Below are 22,332 nucleotides of genomic sequence, written 5' to 3' on the forward strand. Positions count from 1 at the left end.
TGGCCCTCCACGGCCACCACTGGCCTTATGAACAGGAAGTTATAGCTACCGCCAAAATGTTTTTTTCTGTCTCTGTGTCTTTACAAAACTAGCAACAGACACAAAGCCTGGAGCAGATGTTTGTGATTGATAGAGTCCAAGTCACCTGCCCCAGACTAGCTGCAAAAGAGGCTAGAAACTGAACATCAAACATAGGGCCTCCACCAGAACCCAAAAAGCAGGAAGGCCCAGCCCAGAAAGGGGTTTCAGACTGCAGGCAGCCAAACACAGCAGGGGCGTGCAGTGTGGACAAAAGCGTCAACCACAACCCGAATGGATAGTTTTTATTCTCTGTGGTTCCACGCAAACACTGGGTTTTCTGCCAACTTAACCAATAAGAGGTGTTAATCGTTGTCAATATTTGCTAAACCTTGGCTATTTGTTTACTTTCATCTTCAGTTTTCCCTTATATCCTTGATACTATATTTTTATCCCTGGTCTGAAAATGTTTCAATTTAGTTTGGTCAGAGTAAATGCAATGCCCAAGCTCAGGAGCCTCTTCAATTGTGTGCGTTTATGAAGCTAATTTTGAAAGACAAAGCAAACCAGGCAGACCTAATATTTTAACTTCCTAGCAGCAAATGGATTCTGTCAACCATAAAGCAAACACCACCTTCTTTCATTGGATTGACTTGAAGACAAATGAGTATCTTGTCTATTCAAAGCAGGAGGCAGAAAGTTTCAGCAATCTAAAGCTTACAAGTAATGAGAGATAAAAAGGAGGGAGAAGGCGTTATTTTCAGTCATTAACTCATTCAAAATATCTCTTTTGATTTTATATAGTTCCATAAATCCTGGGTCTCATGGATCACTCCTAGCACGCCTACTTGCACCCAGGATTTCCAAGTCATAGATTTCTTAAAGTCAAAGAAGGCAAATTATTAGCAACTGGGATAGAGTTTGAATAGTTGCAGGTGGGGGTGCATAGTCTTGGTGCTGAAACTAAATCTTGCAAGATCCAAATTCAAGGTCCATCAAAAACAGTTATCCCCCCAAAACCCGCTGAGCTTTAGAACCACAAATGAATTCCCTTCAACAGCTTTTAGTTTTTCCCTGGATTACATAGTTGGCTTAGTTCTATCCTCTTAGAGATAAAAATCTATCATCACACATTGGCCACCCCCTTCTTTGGAAATTATACATGGAATTTCTATTTATAGCAAGTCACCTCGGTTTCATAGAAAGGTTTCACAATGCACAGAAAATAAAACCAAGACTTGTGGGACACAATGTTTGACGCTTAATCAAAAGTTAACTTCGGCACGGCTGCACAAGTAATTCCCAGCGATGGACAGAGGCCTGGCCCAGCAGGGGACAAACACCTCTTTATCGGTTCCAAGGGCTCCAGGGCACACAATTAGTACCCAATTAGTTATTAATAACTCAACATCCACACATCTGCTGAAACTCTAGAAGTGCACAGTATGGTTTCAATGTGGTCGTGATCATCACTGTTAGAGTAGGTGCTACATAAAGAATGGATCTGATTGCGCAGAGCCCAAAGAAGCCTCATCTGTTCCTTTCTACACAGTGCAAATGGTCAATTTAGAAAAAGGGGTATCCTTAAAAAAAGAAAAAGAAAAATGAGAAGAAAAAAAAAGGTATCCTAGTTCATCTGAAAGAATTAAATTAAACTTACACATTATAATACATAAACTGACCACATAATAAGCATCTACTGACTGCCTATTAATGCAATTTCTGTGCTAGATAAGACAGGTGCCTTAAAATGCTGTTATGAAGGCTAGCATACCAACAATTATTATTTATAAAGCCATTATTACACACCAGGAACTACTCTAATCCCTTTAAACGCACGTACTACTTCATTTATTGTATCTTTTACTCCTCACAGCCACCATATGAGTGAAGTCCAATTACTACCCACCATTTTACAAATGGGGAAACTGAGACACAAGTTCATGCAATTTGCCAAAGATCACAAAACTACATGTAGCACAGTAGTTTTCAAACTTAGTTCTGTCAACAATACAGCCTGTGCTTTTAACTACTATGCTGGGGTTAAGCACTTTCCCCTAAGGCTCTATACAGAACTCCGCATAAGTGGGTTTGTAAGGCTAAGCAGGGGTCCCGAGTACTTCTTTTCACTCAACTACCTTCACAGCACCTGGGTGGGAGTCATTATTAACAATGACTTCAGATGAGCTACTTCAACTCTGTATCATTGTTTCTCATTTTGAGAATGGAACTCACATTTGTGTTATCTGTAGGCACAAAGAAACCTCACCTCTTCCAACACCCACTACCTATCCACCTCCAGAATCAAACATCTGACTCTGTAGCTACTGTAAGTTCCCTTGTCCAGAAATGGGAGGTGTACAAAAAAAGGCCCTTGTGTGGAATTTGGAAACAGAAAAACAATTTCATGTCCATCCTCCTTTCACGGATGGTCCAATCCCTCACTGCCAGGGTTAAGGAAAAAGAGATAAAGGATGAAGATACGGGAGAAGGAGAACCCATTCTCTAATTACAAAATACATGTTTCTATGCAGTCTCTGAACAACCCTAGCGGCTGGTTACACCTAACCCTTCCAATCCAAAGCATTTTAAAACACTGGTGAGGAAAGTATTAAGTTATTTTCCCAAACTTGCATATAATATGAACACTCAGTTACCTTATATGGCATTTTCCGTGTTCTTTGCTTACAAGAAAATTTTTACCTTCAGACTAATAAATGCCAGAGCATAGGGGGAGAATCACTGTTTTTAGCTTGATGAGAATGTTGGCAAATCATTGTATTTTACAGATGCTACATGGCCACACCTGAGTTATAAAGATGGCACCTTTACTATATCTTACTGTTTAATATAGCTATAAGCAAAAGCCACCTAAAATACTGGAAACAGACATTACATCTTAGCACTTCCAAGGAATTTATTTAAAGAAAGAAGAATATATGTTAAAATTTAGTTAGAAGGATTTATCATAGCGCTTCTTTCATAATATCCAAAATTGTATGCACCTATTTATTTAACAATAGGAGATAGTTAAATAAAATCACAGTATAGGCATTAAATCAAAGATTCCTCTACAGTCAATTCAAGAGGTTTTATAAGAGTATTTAATGGCCTAGGACAACACGCAAAATGAATAGTTCCATGAAAAGAGCAGATTACAATACAGTACAACAGTATTCATTTTCATCCAGAACAAAATCTGAGACTTATCTATGTACACACATAAATGGGTATTCAAGGTAACTAACTCAAAGAGATTTTCTTCAAAGAGATTTACTTTACCTGCATTTATTACCATGAACATACACAGCTTTTATATTAGGGAAAGCTTTTTCAGAGATACCTTACTATAGCTCCCTCTTTTATTTCTAATTATGGAAAATTTTCAATAAACATTAAAATAAAAAGAAGCCCCACCCCCACCTGCTCACTGCTCACGGCTAGTTTTATTTCAAGGTGCCCACTCACATTCCCTCTTTGCACATTATTTAAAACCAATCTTAATTATTTTATTTCATCCATAAATACTTAAAAATATAGGGCTGTATTTAAAAACCCATAAAGGTATTATCACTCCTAAAAAATTTTAAATAGATCCCTAATACTGCTCCATTTCCAATCAGAGTTAAAATTTCCAAATTGAATCAGGATCCAAGTAAGGTCCATACAGGAATTGGTTGGCAGGTCTTTTAAAACCTTTAATCTATAGTTTTTCCTCCCCGTTTCTCTTTATTTCCCATTTGCAATTTTGTTCATTAAAAACACCAGATCTTTGGCCAGTCTGAAATTTGCTTATTGTATTTCTATGGTGCTGTTTATTATGGTTTTCTCTCCTTTGTAACTCCTGAAAATTGGTTTGAACAGACTCAGATCTTTTTGTTTTTGTTTAGGGGTGCGGAGCTGTTGCAAGACTACTCCCTAGGAGGTCCGTGCTGTAGTATCAGGGGCTCATAATATCTGATTGTCACTAAGTATAAGTGTTGATGTCCTATGCCTACATCCCTCGATTCATTAGTGGACTACAGAAGAGCCATCTTTTATTTTCATCACTCAGTCTTCATTTTTTAGCTATAATTTCATGGAAGGGGAAAGAAAAACCTCCCTTCATTTTCTACTTGGTTACCCAGTATTGAAGGCTATTCTTAATTTTAAAAATATACACATTTCAACATCTAGGCTTCCACCACACACAGAAGCACCAGAAGTCACAATCAAAATATTCCTTACTGTGAAGTCAAATCTGGAATTCAAGGAATTCTCTAAAAGGTCATAACAGGCACACTTGCGTCTATATCCACTCAGTACAAAGGGCAGCAAAGAGCAGACACAAGGGGTCCATGCAGAGAACTTGGGTCTCACTCTGGCTCACAGTTCCCCGCGCACAAAGCAGACCTGTCCTGGGAGTCGCAGACCACCAGTCTGTTTGGAACCAGCATGGCTCTCAGATCCAGACCACTCCTTAGCTGCTTTCCCAGAATGGTCTGAGGCCTCTGGGCTGCCTCCCAAACCGAAGGAGCATCTGTGAACCCAACCACATCCCCAGAGGGCAGGCAAAAAAGGTTCTCAGCAGGGCAGCAAGGCAGAGAGAACTGACAAGTTGTACAAGTGAAAAATAGAATCAACAGTCTGAACTCAATTTAACGATGGCTTTAAAAATTGGAAAGCTGACGGCCAAGGCAGGAAAAGGCGTCCACCACAGCAGGAATCAGGGTCTGGCTCGTGGGTGACTGGAGGCTGCGAAAATGACCGGAAGAGGCAATTTAATAACTCAGGGTCAACACCTGGACTCCTGCCTTGACCCTTCGATTTTTATAAACTAACAATCCAGTAAAGTGGGCAGCATGAAAAGAGCTCCACAGGTGATCCCTGCCATGGCCAGGTGACAAGTGAGCCAGATTTCCCTCTGGGCCTAGCAGACCAGGAGCCTGGGTATGACTTCCTATGGCCATTAGCTAAATGTGCACTAGCCCACAGTAAAGGGCCTTGAGACATTAAATACAAATGCAAATCCAAATTAGACCCATCCATCCTAAATCTGTGATCTTTGCAGCAGGCAAGGTATACTTCCTGCTTTTAATTTTTCTAAGAGGCATAAGCACTCAAATTACAGCCTATGACTATGCGTCTACATTTGGTCCCCACCACTCCCAAACCAAACAAAGGAATTGGTTTTGTTCTTAATAGCTGTCAGATTTTCAGAAGGCATCTGTTGACACTCTTAAACCTAGATTAAGTTTCTTTGTAGGTACTAATGGCCCATCTTTTAAACAGAAGCACAGCCCATCTGTAGTGGGACAAAACGAAAAAGCTGATAAGCCTTAAAAGGATTAGAAACATTACCTAAATGAAAGCCACAACTGACTGAGTGATTTTCCTTTAAAAATACAGAGTGCGGCGAGAGTAGATTTACAGTTATACACATGGAAAATAATGCAATAACTAATAAATAAGAAGAAACTATGTTCCAGTAACTCACAATTATAAACGTACAATTTTGCCCCACCCTGTACATTAATAAAAAGGGTGGCTCAGAAGAAAGCAAGGAGAAATAAGCATTTGCAAAATTTCTCACTGAGAATAAAGCAATTATTGTCTAACAACCTACCCACCACGCCACTGCAGTCCACAAGTGATAACGATGTGTTTTGGATTCTTGCTCTCCTGAGGTTTCCACTGTGTCCCACTCATATGAACACCCACAGTGGCAAGGGTTTTCACCTGTTTCTGTTCACTGATGTATCTCCAACAACAAGAATAATGTCTTATTGTTACAGAAACAGGGGAGTCCAAAAATCCCCAGAGTTTGCTGCTGGGGGATGGGGAGAAGTAAGCAGCTTTTCAAATGCTTCCACATGCCTGAGGCTGGTGGCTACTGTCTTTCTTATGCAAATGGCTTTAATGCATCCAAAGCCTCAGGCAGATGGGAGGAGTCTTGAACCAGAGGACGGTATGGAAAGCACACAGAGCCTACGTAAGGTTCTGTGAATGGTCAGAACTGTTTGCAACGCCCACTGCGTCAGATGACGCAGTCAGGGATATATAAGCAGCTGCAGACATTTTAGCGGAGTCTCTCAAGCTCTCGTTCGGGCTCTGGCTCTCACTGGCACTCTGGCTCTCACTCTGGCGCTCTGACTCGGGCTCTCGCGCTCGCGCTCTCGGGCTCTCGCTCTCTCGCTCTCCCGTGTGCTCCCTCCACGTGGCTTGGTGAAGGGGCCTTCTCCATGTGGCTTGGAGAAGGGGTCTCCGGGCTGCTTTAAGAGGCTCTCGCCATGCGGTTTTGAGGAGGAGAGGAGATCTGCGCGGTTTGCAGGAAGAAGGCAGTTTGCAAGGAGGCTGAGAATCCAGGCGGTCCTGCATTGAGAGCTGGAGGGCACCACAGCACAGAAAGGACCTCCCCAATCAGGATTGAATGATTGGCAGCTGCTGGTAAAGCTGAACTGTGTTGGGAAAGTAGGGAAACGGTTTCTCTGACTTCCCTAAAACTAGCCTGGTTTGGAAGGGGAGGGAGGCAAGGATATGTGTTTGTGGGTATTTTAAAGAGCATAAGACTTAATAACAGAAATCCACAAATAACTAAATCTATATAACTGTTAAATAAACAATTCTTTTTCTTTTCACCAAACTCTGGTATTGAGAGTTATAATTTTGGCGGCGGGCAATCGGGCCCCTAACCAAAGAGCCCGTGGGTTTGTTTTCAACTGGAGCAGCCCAGGGGTTCTGTAACAATTTGGCGACCCAGACGGGACGTTAATAATTGCCCGTGGCAGGTCGACCCCCTTGGGAGACACCTTCTGAGGGCGCCGACCGCCTAAGCACGCCAGTGTGGTGAAAAGAAAATAGAATTGAGAAGGGATTAGAGAAGTAAGATTGTTTGCTAAAACTTATTTCTGAGCATTTCTGAAATAATGGCATCGTGGATACTAGATTTGTTTGTCCGGTTAGGAGAATTCCTGGAAGTAATAGAATTATGGATGCCGGAGTGGTATATATGTTTTCTAGTCCTTGGGATTGTTTTGGTTATAGCCATTAGCATATATGTCTGGGTTAATGGAAGCAGTTCTCGGCAAGTCCCTGATGGCAGCCCACTGGAGAGAATTTTGGAAAATTGGGATATGTACTGTCGTTATCCTATGACTAAGAAAATATTAATTTATTACTGTAACACTGTTTGGCCTGAGTATGTTCTGGGTGGTAAGAAAAGGTGGCCTGTGAATGGTTCTCTGAATTACCATGTGATTAATCAATTAAAGGGGTACTGTCTGCAATCGGGAAATTGGGAAGATGTTTATTATCTAAATGCATTTGTAGAGTTGCATAATAAGACCTTAGCAGAAATGGAGGCCCGAATAATGGTGCAGAGGAAAAAAGAGGTCTCAAATCCTTTTTCTGAGAGTCAAATGCCGGAAGAAAGGGAGAATGAGGAAGTAGCCCTCTTTAATTCTCTAAATCCGGGAGACAAAGGCCCTAATTTGGTACCAAGCCAGGCACAGGTGGGGGCGGTTCAGGAGGCCATAGCTTCCGCAGCAGTGGCTCCACCTCCTCTGCAGGAGGCCCAGGCTTCCGGGGCGGCGGTTCCTGTGGCGCAGCGCCCTCTGCAGGCGGCCGCAGCTCCCGCAGCGGCAGTGGCAACATCACAGCGCCCTCTGCAGGTGGAGGCTGCTTCCACCATACCACCTCCAGAGATGGAAGTGGCTTCCGTGGTGCCCGCCCTTTTGCAAACTCAAGGGACTTCTCTCGCACCACCCTTTTTGGTTATGGCCTCTGAAGTGACTACAAAGCCAATGACTCCACCTCTTCAGGAGGAGAAATGGGTCTCTCCCTCCAGAGCCCGCATGAAGGTTGTGATTTGGACACTGAACCTCATAGGTATACTGCCATTTTGGGTACGCCACGTGAGTGCTCCACCATGGTGGATGAGTCACGTGGGTTTGCCACCATCTTGTGGGTGGTACTTATGGGTGCCACTGTCTTCAAAGATGCTGCATGTAATGCTGCCGCCATCTTTGAAGTGGGCAAAATGGTGGGTTAGATATGCTCTTAAGGTGATGTGCTTTGTTTGCAAAATGGTATATGTCTAAACATTCAAGTCATTGTTGCATGAGAGGTATTTGCAAGGTCTAAGCTTCAGAAAACTGCAAAATATCTACAAATCTAGGGAATTTTAGCTGCCAAATATTGAGTTTGGGTAGAGTCCTTTACAGTGTGGAAAAGAATTGGAAATGGGTTATGGTTAAATCTGAATGGGTAAACATATAGAAAGGTTGTGAAAGTTTTAAACCTGGGAAAAGGGAAACCTCAACTACTTGTGGTCTAATTGTATGGTTACTGTACCTCTGTATTGGCATGTAGCCATTGGGGAACTATGAAAGGTCATTTGGAATTCCCTGTGTTGGCATTCAGCCTTGGGACCTATGAAAGGTCATTTGGAATTCCCTGTGTTGGCATTTAGCCTTGGGACCTATGAAAGGTCGTTTGGAATTCCCTGTGTTGGCATTTAGCCTTTGGGGACCTATGAAAGGTCATTTGGAATTCCCTGTATTGGTTTGGCATTAGCCACTGGAGACCTATGTAAGGTCTAGAATTCTTGGGGACCTATGGAAGGTCTGGAATTCTCTGTATTGGTACTGGCCATATAATCTGAAAGGAAAATTGAGGTTTCCCAGAGAAAGTTAAAAAACTTCACATGTAGGAAAGTGAACAAAAGAAAGTATAAGGCATGGAAATGCAATTTTGGGAATATTAGAAGGACAAGGATTTTCCTTCACACTGTGTATTTTTCTCCTACCTGATCCCTCCAGAATTTGGCAATTTAAAGGAGTAAGTAATTACCGTTAGGTTTCTTTGCATAAAACTAAAAAGACCAGTTGTTAATAAAGGTATTGTTAACCAAGACTTTTGACTGGAGTGACATGCCTGAAGGAGGCATGCTTAGGCTCTGGTTGTTACCAGAAAGCCCTGAGGAACTGGACTTGACTTTTGAAGCTAAGGAAAGCCCAGAAGGAAAAAGGCCTGACACCTTGGTTGGTTGTGCGGTTCATGGCAGTCTTTCCAGGGAAGGAATGAAGGTTGCTTTCCTGAAAGATGGCTAGAAAGAACCTTAAGGCACAATGGAAAACCCAAAGGACTTGGGAAAGCAGGTGTTTGCAGGCAAGGCTGAATGGCAGGTGTGTGGCTCAGCTTCTGTGCCCTGATGGGCAGACTAAAGTCAACATGAAGGTTCCTTGTGTAAGTTCCAGCATAGTAGACTTAAAGATCATATGTGATCAATCACTGCTCTTGTTGTGTTTATGCAAATGAACAGGCTAAATTAAAACTGGACTTAATGCAGTCCCTTTACTGGCAAGGAGGGTGATCTTAAGGAGAAAAATCATGACTTAAGGAAAATTGCAATGCTCAGTGCAGCTAACTGTCTATAAAGTTTGTTTTTCATTTGAAAGTTAAACCAAGTCTGTGACATTATCAAGGATGCTTAATTTACAGGCAAGAAGAATGTCAGGCGCCTTGCAAGTGGATGTCTTAACAATAAGATGGTCTCTCAGGTTTGAAGACTGGTTTGTCAATTGTGTTGTGTGATTTAACATGCATGTTCTTTCTGTTTTCATAGGGCGTAAGCCTATGATCTCTACCTGAGTAATTATCTGTACATATAGGCCTCACCTAAGAAGCCCATCTGCATCGCCACCTCCTGAGACTCAACGGTTTGGCTGAACTAAGTGGTTGAGTTGGTGAAGTATGGGGTGGTCTGCGGGCTTCACTTTAAAACTGGTTTCTTTTCTGTCCTAATGGCTTGGACAGAAAGGGCCCAGAGGTCTGAGAGGGGGGAAATCCAAAATTTATACCCCTCAGCCCAAACTAAGTATGGTGGGCAAAAGGGCTTTGGACAGGTGTGACATGCCCTGCACACCTTCCTCCAAAGAAGCCTTTTCTTTTTCCTAATGTGGGACATTGAAAAATTAACTCCTGCCTTTTGTATATAGTGGTTGTAGGTTGAATTGTGTTTTTTTTAACCCTGTTGCCAAATCTGTTGCCCTCAGAATACGACAAGAATGTCAGCTTGTCCAACAGTGCCAGCCCTTGGAAACTGAGCATGCTACTACCCAGGAACAGCCAACTGACCTGGACTCTGCAAGATCCTTCCCCATGTGGGAAGGCCACCCTCCCCTACATCCCCACTCTTATTAGGGATTTCTAGACCCAAGGGTAGGTAGGACGACGACCACGTTCAGCAGGAAGCAGTTAGAGGAGCATGAGACCTTCGCCCATTGTCCTTTATAAGATTATAAAGGGTCTTAGTCTGAAAGGGGGGAAACTGTTACAGAAACAGGGGAGTCCAAAAATCCCCAGAGTTTGCTGCTGGGGGATGGGGAGAAGTAAGCAGCTTTTCAAATGCTTCCACATGCCTGAGGCTGGTGGCTACTGTCTTTCTTATGCAAATGGCTTTAATGCATCCAAAGCCTCAGGCAGATGGGAGGAGTCTTGAACCAGAGGACGGTATGGAAAGCACACAGAGCCTACGTAAGGTTCTGTGAATGGTCAGAACTGTTTGCAACGCCCACTGCGTCAGATGACGCAGTCAGGGATATATAAGCAGCTGCAGACATTTTAGCGGAGTCTCTCAAGCTCTCGTTCGGGCTCTGGCTCTCACTGGCACTCTGGCTCTCACTCTGGCGCTCTGACTCGGGCTCTCGCGCTCGCGCTCTCGGGCTCTCGCTCTCTCGCTCTCCCGTGTGCTCCCTCCACGTGGCTTGGTGAAGGGGCCTTCTCCATGTGGCTTGGAGAAGGGGTCTCCGGGCTGCTTTAAGAGGCTCTCGCCATGCGGTTTTGAGGAGGAGAGGAGATCTGCGCGGTTTGCAGGAAGAAGGCAGTTTGCAAGGAGGCTGAGAATCCAGGCGGTCCTGCATTGAGAGCTGGAGGGCACCACAGCACAGAAAGGACCTCCCCAATCAGGATTGAATGATTGGCAGCTGCTGGTAAAGCTGAACTGTGTTGGGAAAGTAGGGAAACGGTATCTCTGACTTCCCTAAAACTAGCCTGGTTTGGAAGGGGAGGGAGGCAAGGATATGTGTTTGTGGGTATTTTAAAGAGCATAAGACTTAATAACAGAAATCCACAAATAACTAAATCTATATAACTGTTAAATAAACAATTCTTTTTCTTTTCACCAAACTCTGGTATTGAGAGTTATAATTTTGGCGGCGGGCAATCGGGCCCCTAACCAAAGAGCCCGTGGGTTTGTTTTCAACTGGAGCAGCCCAGGGGTTCTGTAACATTATGGTTAAGTGTTTAAAACATTTTTTTTTTTTAAGGAAGGGAGAAGTGGGGGGGGTGGAAAAAAGAAAAGAGAAAGGTTTATTGATTTCACTAGAACTTGGGGTACCTCAAGAGTTAAGAGAACACTCCAAAGAAATAACTGAAGGATAAAGCTTCAGATTCTTTTTTATGTAAATGAGCCTCTAATTTCACATAAGCAGAAAACAGCCAGCCTGTGAGAAACTCTCACAATAAAAACCGGGACACAGGACTTGAGCAACAAAGCGAGGCGTTTATTCACGAGTCTGCAGAGTCAGTCGCACCACCAGCCAGGAGAATGTGTGCCTGAAGTAGACAAAGAAAACTGGTTTTATACTAATGCAATTAGCTTCCCCACCCTAATACAATTAGCTCCCCTTCCCCTCTTCTTCTCCCCTGTTTCTCCATTACTGGTTCACAATCTAATGGGATTAACTATTTAATTCAGGGTGTGAATAAGTAAGGGTAATCGAATTGTAGGTCTATCTCCAACTTATTTGCAGTTATCTAGCTACATCTTCCCATTTCTCTGTGTTTGGTGACAACAATCTTCCTCCTTTTGATCCCAGAGATATGTGTGAGGAGCTGTGGAATGTCATTTCCTCGCCCCTTTACCATGATTCATCTGTTAATTATGTCCTACTGGTTTGAGAGTTACTGGCTTGCTTCTTTATCCCTCACATGCCTGCATCTCCTCTAGCCAAACCTAGCAGAGCTTTACCTAACCTCCTACATCTCCACTATGAGTTCTTCGGAAATCTTCCAAACCTCACCTCTGATCTGTAAATACCTTCCCGCTTAAAGCACTGAAGAAAAAAGAAACTCAAAAGGCTAGGGACCTATTCATTCCAGATCCATTATACTATATTCTGAGGATGAACCAAGAAGAAACCAGAAGAAGAGCCATAAAATATCCAAAAACAAGAAGAGCTTGACTCAATCACTACACTGCCTTTAAAATAACTAGTTTCCTGAAAACCTGAAAGCCCATTTTGCAGGATGAGTTAAGGGACAGAATGGTTTATCAGTAAAACGCACTCTGGATCAGACAGCTGAGACATGTGACAGCCACAGGCATTTAAACAGGTAACTTCTTTCCTCTGAGACTCATTTGCCTCATGTATTAAATGGGATGAGAGAAATAGTACATAGCTCCCTTTGGAGGAGGCACGGGGACAAAACACAGTAATGTGCAAAAAGTACCTGGCACAAGGTCTGACCCATTCTATATGCTCAAGAAGTGTACATGAAGAGAGAGAATAATGAAGGTGAAAATGATTAACATATATCGCACACTGGAGTGAAAGCCCTGGGAAAAGTCAGGTCACACACCCAATGTCCTATGCTGATGTCGCCAGAGGGCAGCTTTCATTTTGGGGAAAGAAGACAGTGATGGCTGTCCCTCACCTACCAACTACATTAGCTTCATTTCCTCCTTTGAGGCCACTGAATTTTCATGTTCACATAAAGCGCTCAACCAGGAAATGAAGCTGTCAAATGTGAACCATGGGCAGGAATCTCTCAGAGGGCAGACACATGAGAGAAATGTCTGGATGGTAAGGGTTCAAAGAAGAAAGCCACACATTGAGTCTCCAGTGGAACACAAACCCAATTAAAGACAGACCTAGCATCTGCAATGCTTTGAAGGGTATCCCCCATGATACCTGCCCTGTGCCTAGTTAGTGTTAAGTTTTCATTGAATGAAAAACAAAGAATAATGCAACACATCTCTGGAAGGAAAAGTGCCAACTCTCGAGAGTGAGCAATATTCTTCTGCTGAGCATCCAGAATTTTGCAGTGCCCACAACCCCCGAAAAAGATAAGTCTATTATTTTAATGCACAGAACAGGTGAATATCACCTTATATGGTCAAAAAGTAAATATTACTTTACATAGCAGAAGATGTGATTAATTTAAGAATTTTGAGCGAAGGAGTTTACCCTAGATTATCCAGGTGGGTCCTAAATCCATTAACAAGCATCCTTTCAGGAGCGAGGCCCAGTGAGATGTGACATACAGAAGCAGAGGACGCAGTGGGACCACAGAGACGAAGATGAGGCTACCAGCCACCAGAAGAAAGAAGAGACAGATAACAGACTTTCCTTTAAAGCCTTCAGAGAGAGAGATCATGCCTTGCCTGGATTCCAGGGCTGTGAAAAATAAATTTCTCTAGTTTTTAAGTTTTGATGTGGGAGCCCTAAAAAACTAATACAGTTTCCTCATTCACAGGCAAGTACAAGCCCAGGTAACAGAACTAAGTCATCATCTTCTCCTGCTTAAGTGGTTCAGGAGCCACACCTGGAATCAGGCAGGTACCAAGTAAGAAGCTGTATCAGAAACTGACTATGCAACAATACAGCTCAAGGCAACTGGAGAAAGGCAAGAATGCAGAGACAGTATTGCACAATTATCAAGTATTTAAGGAAAACATCAGCTATAAATAAGATCGCCTGATATTTGAAGTTGATAAATCAAATGTTATACATAGATACACATACGCACAAAAAATATTTTTAATTACTTGCAAACTTGCAACCAAACAAAATCTTGGAAGAAAAGACTGCATATTATAGCCGAACCCAGAACTTTATGGATGCACAACCTGCAACCTCCTGGAAAGAATCAAAGCCCTCCTTCATACCAATTGGCTCAGCTCTGTAGCAAGGTTTCTCAAGTGAGATTAGAAAATCACTAGGGTATTCTCCAAAATCAACAAGTTCAAGGGTTTTTTATATCTGTGATAAACCAAAAATAAAATATTCTCATTAAAGAGCACCAAACCAAGCGAGAACCCTGGTAACTGGTAGTCAAACTCTTTCATGCAATAAAACTTCAGTATCTTTTGTTTGTGGGGCTTGGATAAATTCAAAGGGTTTTTACAAAATGCTTCCTCCTTTATTTAAGGACTTTGTACATAAATAAGAAATACACTCTATGCTATGGTCCTGACAGTGTGGTTAAACATAACTACATATGTAACAGAACCTCTGGGCTGCTCCGATTGAAACAGAACCCACAGGCTGCTAGGGGCCCAACTGCCCGCCGCCAGAATTACAACTCTCAGTACTAGAGTTTAGTGAAAAGAAAAAGAACTCTTTATTTAACGGTTAAATAGATTTAGATTCTTTGCGGATTTCTGCTGTTGAGTCTTATGTTCTTTAAAATACCCACAAATACACAGTTCTGCCTCCCCCTACCAAACCAGGCCAGCCTTAGAAAAGTCGGAAACACCGTTTCCCTACTTCCTAGGCACAGTTCAGCTTTACCAGCAGCTGCCAATCATTCAATCTGATTGGGGAGGTCCTTTCTGTGCTGTGCTGCCCTCCAGCTCTCAATGCAGAACCACCTGGATTCTCAGCCTCTTTGTAAATTGCCTTCTTCCTGCAAACCGCATGGATTCCTCCTCAAAACCGCATGGCAAGAGCCTCTTAAAGTGGCCTGGAGAGCCCTCTCAAAACCGCATGGAGAACTCAGCTTCTTTAATCCGCATGGAGAAGGCCCCTTCACCAAGCCGCATGGAGGGGGTGCGAGAGAGAGAAAGCAAGAGAGAGCGAGTGAGAGCGAGCGAGAGAGAGAGGAAGCACGCGCACTTGTGGGAGAGCACGAGACCAAGTGAGAGAGTCGGAGTAAGCGAGTCACAGCTAAAATGTCCACAGCTGCTTATATATCCCTGACTGCGTCCTCTGACACAGTGGGTGTTGCAACCAGTTCTGACCATTCACAGAACCCAACGCAGCCTCTGTAGGCTCCTTCTGCACCATCCCACAGTCCAAGACTCCTCCTATCTTCTTGGGCCTTGGAAGTATCAAAGCCATTTTGCATAACAAAGACACTAGCAACTAGCCCCAGGCATGCAAAGGCGTCTTAAAAGCTGCTTCCTTTTCCCCATCCCCCAGCTGCAAACTCTGGGGTTTGTTTTTGGACACCCCTATTTCTGTAACACATACAAATATTAACTGAAATATAACTTATACCTGAATACAGAAAACATCAGTATCATTTCCATAACAGCATATGAAGAGAATTAGGAATAAGATGCCTGGCTTCCCTCAGACTTTTCAGTTCTTCTAAGGCTGTCTGAAGACCTTCAAATAATAACTTGGTACCATGGCTTTTAAAAAGTGCTGAAATATTTGACAAATTGAAGGAAAAATATCTCTTTTAAAAGGCAACCAGGAATGTTTACTTGAGTTTGTGTCCTTAACATTCCACAAGGCTGAGTCATAAATTCCACCGTGATAACTGAAATCTGATCATGATGTAAAGATTACACACAGTTCCCTTAACAAGATGATTCCAGTCGGAATAAATAACACTGGGAAACACAATTTTCGTTGAGTTAGATCTGACACTTGTCTTTTACTAAGTTTTGGCATCTGATCCAAAAATGACCCCAGTTTTTCTCTATCACATCAACTCTTTAAGGTACAGGATACCCTCCCTTTGTCCCAAAAATCATACAAAATGAAATCATACAAAGGAAAATAAAAAATTACTTGAATATACTACTTATTTAGAGTTATTTTATTCATATAAAGGCTATATATTGTTACTGTAAGTCAAACTGTGTACAAATAGTAAAGTTCTGCTACCAAACACACCTATTAAGGGATTTTATCTTTTCAAATGACAGGCTAGGAAATGCCAAAATGAGATACTTGAAACAGTCTCCTTCAGTTGGCAAAGCTTTAACAAATTGCTTCACGAGACCCAGTTTTACGTGCAGAGGTGGGAATATAATGTTCTTTCTGTCAACAAGTGGCTCACGTAGAATGTTTGGATCTCCAGGTTTGAGGTCAGAGCTTGGAGGCCAATTTGACTCCACCCAATGCTTCTCACAAGCTCTGCTGTCCCACATACACAGAAAACAGGGATACTTGGTGTATCCGCATTGCTGACCAAGAAGGAAGCAGACCATTTTAAGGTCAACACAGATGATCTAACTGTGCTTGTGATATTGCAACAGATCAATGACTCTCTCTTTATGTCTTCATATTCTTCACAAAAACAAACTGAATGGCCAATTGGGACTGCACCAAATAAATTGCCATAATGGAGGAGGACACACTTCAAGCTCCGGTTTGAGCTATCGATGAACAGTCACCATTCAGTTGTGTTGTAGATTGGAATTCCCAATTCCTCCATTAAACCATGTATGTCATGGCAATACACAAAGTCACCGTCACTTCGAAAGCACTGCAGAAATGCACTCTCTCTTGATCAAAAGTAGGATACCTTCGTTCCTTTTTCAAGCAAGTTTTTCTTGTGCAGTCTTGATGCTAGGAGTTCTGAAGCCTTTTTGGATAGTCCCAAATCTCATGCCAAATCATTCAACTCATGCTGATCAAATCCCTTATGAACTGACTCATCTTCAATTTCAAAATCTTCATCGTTGCTGTCACTTAAGTTCTTCAACATACTCTTAGTTTTCTAAAGAGGGTAGTTCAATAAAAATTCGCACTGGGATTTCAGCTGAATAAGGCACTGGGCGTATAGCTGATGGTAGACTAGGATACTCTACATTTATTTTTCTTGTTATATGATGACGTTTTCACTAGACAAAAGTTAACAGTCACTTGAATGATCTCTGGGCTCTCGCCAAACGATAGGTATACCAAACAGCAATTTATCACATGTGCCCTTCATCCACGTCTGTAAACTCTCAACACACTGCTTGCACACCTTGTGAGGGGCCCAAGACTTATCTTGTTCACCAAGTTTTACTTTAAAATATGCAAAATAGGCTTGCCTGACAAATGCGCTGATGTTTGTCCTTTGACTGGGAATGGTGAAACTGCCACAGATATAACAAAACGAATCAAGGTTGTTTAGGCACTTATGACAAGAAATAGCAGAGGCAGACATGATCTGAAGGAAAGGAAATAAGTACTATGTAAATAAAAAAATAAATTCTGCTAACTCCTTGTATATAGACAAGAACTCGGACTACACTTCGGAATACGATTCACTATATAGAGCGGCACACAACCTCTCATCACACTGTCCCATCTGTAACTGAATAGCCTAGACAAGTATAAACCTGTCGCTGGTCTCCAAGGTCGTCCCCCACCCGCCCCACTCGAGGGAGGTTTGCTCTCAGCCAACAGGAGAGCACTGGTGCTTCTCTCAATGCAGGCTCGATTAAGCCTAGAGTGGTCACATTAAGATAAGCTGTACAGAAAAAAACTTGATGTGATAGAAGAAAACTAACTGCAGTTTGGAAGTCAGCATGCCTATTTAAGTCTAAAACAGCTGAAAAATCAAACTCAAGGAATTATATCAAAAATTGTTCTCCTGTGTAATCATTCAGACCTGAATGCTGAGATCGCCATCCTGATTGCCATCACTAGGTAGGCAGACCCTCAAAGGCCTGGGCTGTGTTCATGTACTGCAGTCTTCTCTATATGGGACCAGCCAAGTTTCAGTCATGACTGACATCTCTGCCTGTGGTGCATGGCCAACAATGGTAAGCACGCACACAAAAATGCCAGGCAACACTGCTGAAAAAGGGCAGTGTGGAACCTGGTCAATTCCTAATAAACCTAAAATTCCACAGGTGTGTGCTCTAATCACAGATTCATTTCCTTCAAAAACTGATAAATTAAGGGAACAAGGCTCAGAAGAACAGGCATGGTCATGCTTGACCTGTGGAGCTCCAGCTCTGGCACCAAGAAGGTGGCTGAACCTTGAAAGCATTAAGCCGGTTACAACAGGCCACATATTGTAACATCTCATTTCTATAGTGTCCTAAATAGGCAAGTTTATTTTTTTAAAAGACTGTAGTAGCCTACAGCCAGAGGGTGTTGACGAAAATGGAGAGGTGGCAGCTAAAGGGTATGGGGTTTCTTTTGAGGCTGATGAAAATGTTCTAAAATTGATTATGATGATTGCACAATTCTATGAATAAAAGAAAAACAATTTAGATGGGTAAACGTATGGTATATGAATTCTATCTCAATAAAATCATTACAAAAAAAAAAAAAAGCCACTTAGAGTATTTATCTGCCCGTATGTTTTAATAGAGATAGCAACATCCCTGGCCAGGTGGCTCAGTTGGAGCGCCATCCCGTACAACAGAAGGCTGCAGCTTCAATGCCCAGTCAGGGCACATGCCTAGGTTGCACAGGTTCTATCCCTGGTAGGTGCATAGCCAGGAGGCAACAGATTAATGTTTCTCTCTCATATTGATGCCCCCCACTCCACTTACTCTGTCCACCATTCCCTCTCTCTCAGAAAAAAAAAAAAAAAAAAAATCAGTAAATAGAGACAGCATATACTATAATTGTATAATTGCCAGGAAAGCTAACCTGACCTTCAGATTGGCTCAAAATAAGGAAGAACTTACCCAACAATGACAAAGATTGCCAACATGAAGTAGCAAGCTCGTCAGCGCTGGAAGCATTCAAGCCAAGGTACTACCTAACTTTTTTGGTCAAGCATACAACCAAAGGGATTTATTTCAACTGTGAGTTGAAAGCTTAAAAAAAAAAAAAAAAGTGATCTCTAAGATACTAACATCCTAGTATTTGTCATGAATGACACTTAAGTGACTAAAGAATTAGTCACTGAATTAGGATGTGCTTAAAAGCACAAAATGTGGAGGTGGGCTGCCTGTAATCCATACTCCACCATTTGATAGTTTGTCCTTAGTGATGCAATTAGCCAAGGCTTAATTTTTTTTGTTTTTTAAAATAGTCAATAATAACAACATAAGTAAATCCTGTACAGGCTAATTGGCAAGAAGTGAACAACACAATGATGAGGCCCCTCTCTTCACATCTCACCAGATTCTGAGCCATGTGAGCCACTGCCATAGCCACAGCATCTCAGCATCTTGAGTAACCCTAGATGAACTATAATATAAAATTTTTTAACTAAAACTAAAATACCATTTAACAGCATTCACTGACTAAAAGGGGCAGGATCCTATCCTAAAAAGAGATCCCAACATGTATGTTGTTTCCAATAAATATTCAAAGTTCTAAGAAATGTCAGTACTATTTTAATACTATAATGAAGGCATAGAGTAATATTGGACAGTAGAACTCTCCCAACCAAAAAAACTTATATGCCTCAAACTATTGAACTTACTAAATTAACACTCTCACACTTGACAGCTAATTTTTCACAAACTCACTTTGCTGGATGTTATTTTAACATCAAGAATAGAAGTCCCTTGCAACCAAATCATGCCTGTAATATGGCTGTTTGACAAGGCCCCAACGAATAGAAGTTAAGTTTTTATTGCACGCTAAGAAGTCCATACGTGTATTTTACAAGGTCTCAGCACTCCTGAGAACCCTCTCTATTATAAATACCAGCTGTAGATATACTCTCACTTTCGGATCATTTACACCTGTTGACTATTTGCAGGGCAAACGAATGTAATCAAACCCTAAAGGTTCAAGATTAGAAAACTGCCAATGTCTGAACTATATCAACAGCTCACAATCAGCTCATTCAACAGTACTTTGACAGTATTCCACCTGCAAAACAAACACGGCAACGGTGTGCACATCAGACATGGCATCACATTCCAGCAGTTTGTTTTCTGAGACTGACAGGGAAGCATCCCTCATTAGAGCTGTTCCCAGAGGACAAGCACCAGCATCTTCTGGTGTAGTCAAATACAATAGAGAGCTCACAGAGGAAAGGGGGGAAACTTTCAAACCTCTGCCCAGTGGGGGTGAGGAAGCAAAGTTTTGTCTTGCAATCTTGCTTTTAGAAGAAGAAATCAGGCCCTGGCCAGATAGGTCAGTTGGTTAGAGCACCATCCCCATATTGGTTTGGATACCCAGTCAGGGCACATACAAGAATCAACCAATGAGTGCATAAATAAGTGGAACAACAAAACCGATGTCTTTCTCTCTCCCTCTAAAAATCTATTTAAAAATAAAAAGAAATCAAACCTAAAAGTTTTTCTGTAGTAAAATCATTTCATAAAATCCAACACCCTCTCATAATAAAAACACTCAACAAACTAGGAATAAAAAGAACTTCCTCAGCCTGATAAAGGGTATCTATGAAAAACATACAGCTCACATCATACTCAATGGTGAAAGACTGCATGCCTTCCCACTGAGATCAAGATAAAGGTGTCTGCTCTCACCACCTCTATAGGAGGCACTGCTATGCACTTCTACACTCAAAAGTTCTAGCAAGGGCAATTTGGTAAATAAATAAATAAAAGACATCCAAATTTGAAAGGAAGAAGTAAAACTATTTCTATTTACAGGTGTCATGTCTGGTACATAGAATATTCTAAGGACTCTATACATACACAAAAGAAAAACCTATTGGAGCAAATGAAGAAATTCAACAAGGTTGAATAATGAACACATAAAAATCAATCATATTTTTATATATTAGCAAACAATAATCCAAAAATGAAGCTAAAAATTTGTGTTTCGCCATCGTATGGTATATAAATGTCAAATCACTATGTTGCACCCCATGACACTAATATAATAGCAATACTACATCCCAATTATACTATAATAAAAAAGTTTTTTAAGTTTGTGTTTCACATTAGGTTTGTCCCAAATGAAATCTAGATTTCCATAAGGTGGGATTATTTAATCATTCCAATCATTCTATTTTCTGACTCTTGGAAACCTACCTTAAGCAATTAAAGGTTCATATATTCATGTACTAAATACTTATCAAGTGTTTCCTATATTCCAGGCACTAGGGGAACAGTAGTGAACAAAAAAAATCCCTGCCACTCCCTACCATGAAACTCACATTTTAGTTGGGAATACAGGACAACAAAGAGATGAACAAAAAAAGTACTTCTGATAGTTCTGTCACAAACCAAAATATCACATAGCACAGAGATGGGGGCTGATGGGAGATGAGGTATACTTTAGATGTCTAGATCAGAGAGGCCTCCCTGAGGAGGTGATATTCTAACAATGAACCAAATCAAGAAGGGGGTTGGGAGTGGCTTCCTATGTTTGCAACTGAAGTGTAAGAGCTCTGGGGTGGAAAGAAACTTGGTGTGTTCCTGAAGCAGCTAGCATGCAGGGTAAGCAAGGGACCTGTCCAAGGCTAGTCTTGGGGGGAACACAGGGGGCAGACTGTGTGGGCTTTGCAGGCCATGATCCAGAATGAAAGACTCACCCTACTATGTGATAGGAAGCCGTGGCAGAAAGGGGATGGGGAATGAAGCGGTGTGATATGTGATCTCTCTGGTTCTTTTGGGATAAACAGTCAAAAATGCTGAACTCAAACACATGCTTGTGTCATCGATCACCCACAGAGTGGCCCTTGGTACATCGTACTACTGCACTGAGCCAGTATCTAACGTATCTCAGCTGCCTCCCACGTCTTCAGTAGGATTAGCAGGAAGCTCTTTGTAAACTGAAATTTGCTGCTGAATATAGAAGCAAAATTATCATCATCCTTACTGAGGGCTTCCCTAATCTCCTAAAACAGAATTTCTTCCTCTAGAAACAAAGAGCACTTTATTTGTCTGCCTCCTGTAACACTTATCACTTCCTATCTGCATTAAAAACACTACCTGTGTATCTTATCACTTGTTATATAATTTACACTGTTGACTCAAAACTCACTTCTGCAGAATTGACCACTCCCTATTACCAGCTTCCACTGCCCCGCTTCCTCCCAGACTACAGTCAAATAATATACATAATTTTATTGCAACTGATTTGTTAAATGTCCATCTTTGGCACTAGATTAAAAATTCCTGGAAAGGGGGTTGCATAGTTCTACCTCCATGACTGCATCACAGGAAAACCAAGGGTAATCTTTGCATGTGTTTGCAGTTTTCCTTTTCTCTACTAATCAAGAAATGATATGTATCACCACGTGAGTAGAATAAACACTTTCATAGTATTCAAACTATTTACAGAAACAAATGGCTTAAAACATTTCATAACTTGTATTTGAATATAACAAGTAAATTTTAGAGAATAACAATCTCATTTAACAAACCTGGGAAGATATTTATATTTGGCAAAAAGTTGCTAGCCTTTATTTTATTGTACAATTTCAAGGGAGTAA

At 41.6% G+C, this 22,332-nt stretch overlaps 1 protein-coding gene and 1 long non-coding RNA gene across 3 annotated transcripts in view; both read right to left on the reverse strand.

The window, feature by feature from the left end:
• PTPRG (protein tyrosine phosphatase receptor type G) overlaps positions 1 to 22,332 on the reverse strand; it is a 721,348-nt gene that overhangs the window by 621,137 nt on the left and 77,879 nt on the right. The gene's annotated exons all lie outside the window — the stretch shown is intronic.
• The window catches only part of LOC150004766 (uncharacterized), a 66,661-nt gene that overhangs the window by 4,841 nt on the left and 39,488 nt on the right, over positions 1 to 22,332 (reverse strand). The window lies entirely within an intron of this gene.

Source organism: Furipterus horrens, unplaced genomic scaffold (assembly GCF_987537825.1).
Source record: "Furipterus horrens unplaced genomic scaffold, mFurHor1.1.pri manual_scaffold_7, whole genome shotgun sequence".
Lineage (NCBI taxonomy): Eukaryota > Metazoa > Chordata > Mammalia > Chiroptera > Furipteridae > Furipterus > Furipterus horrens.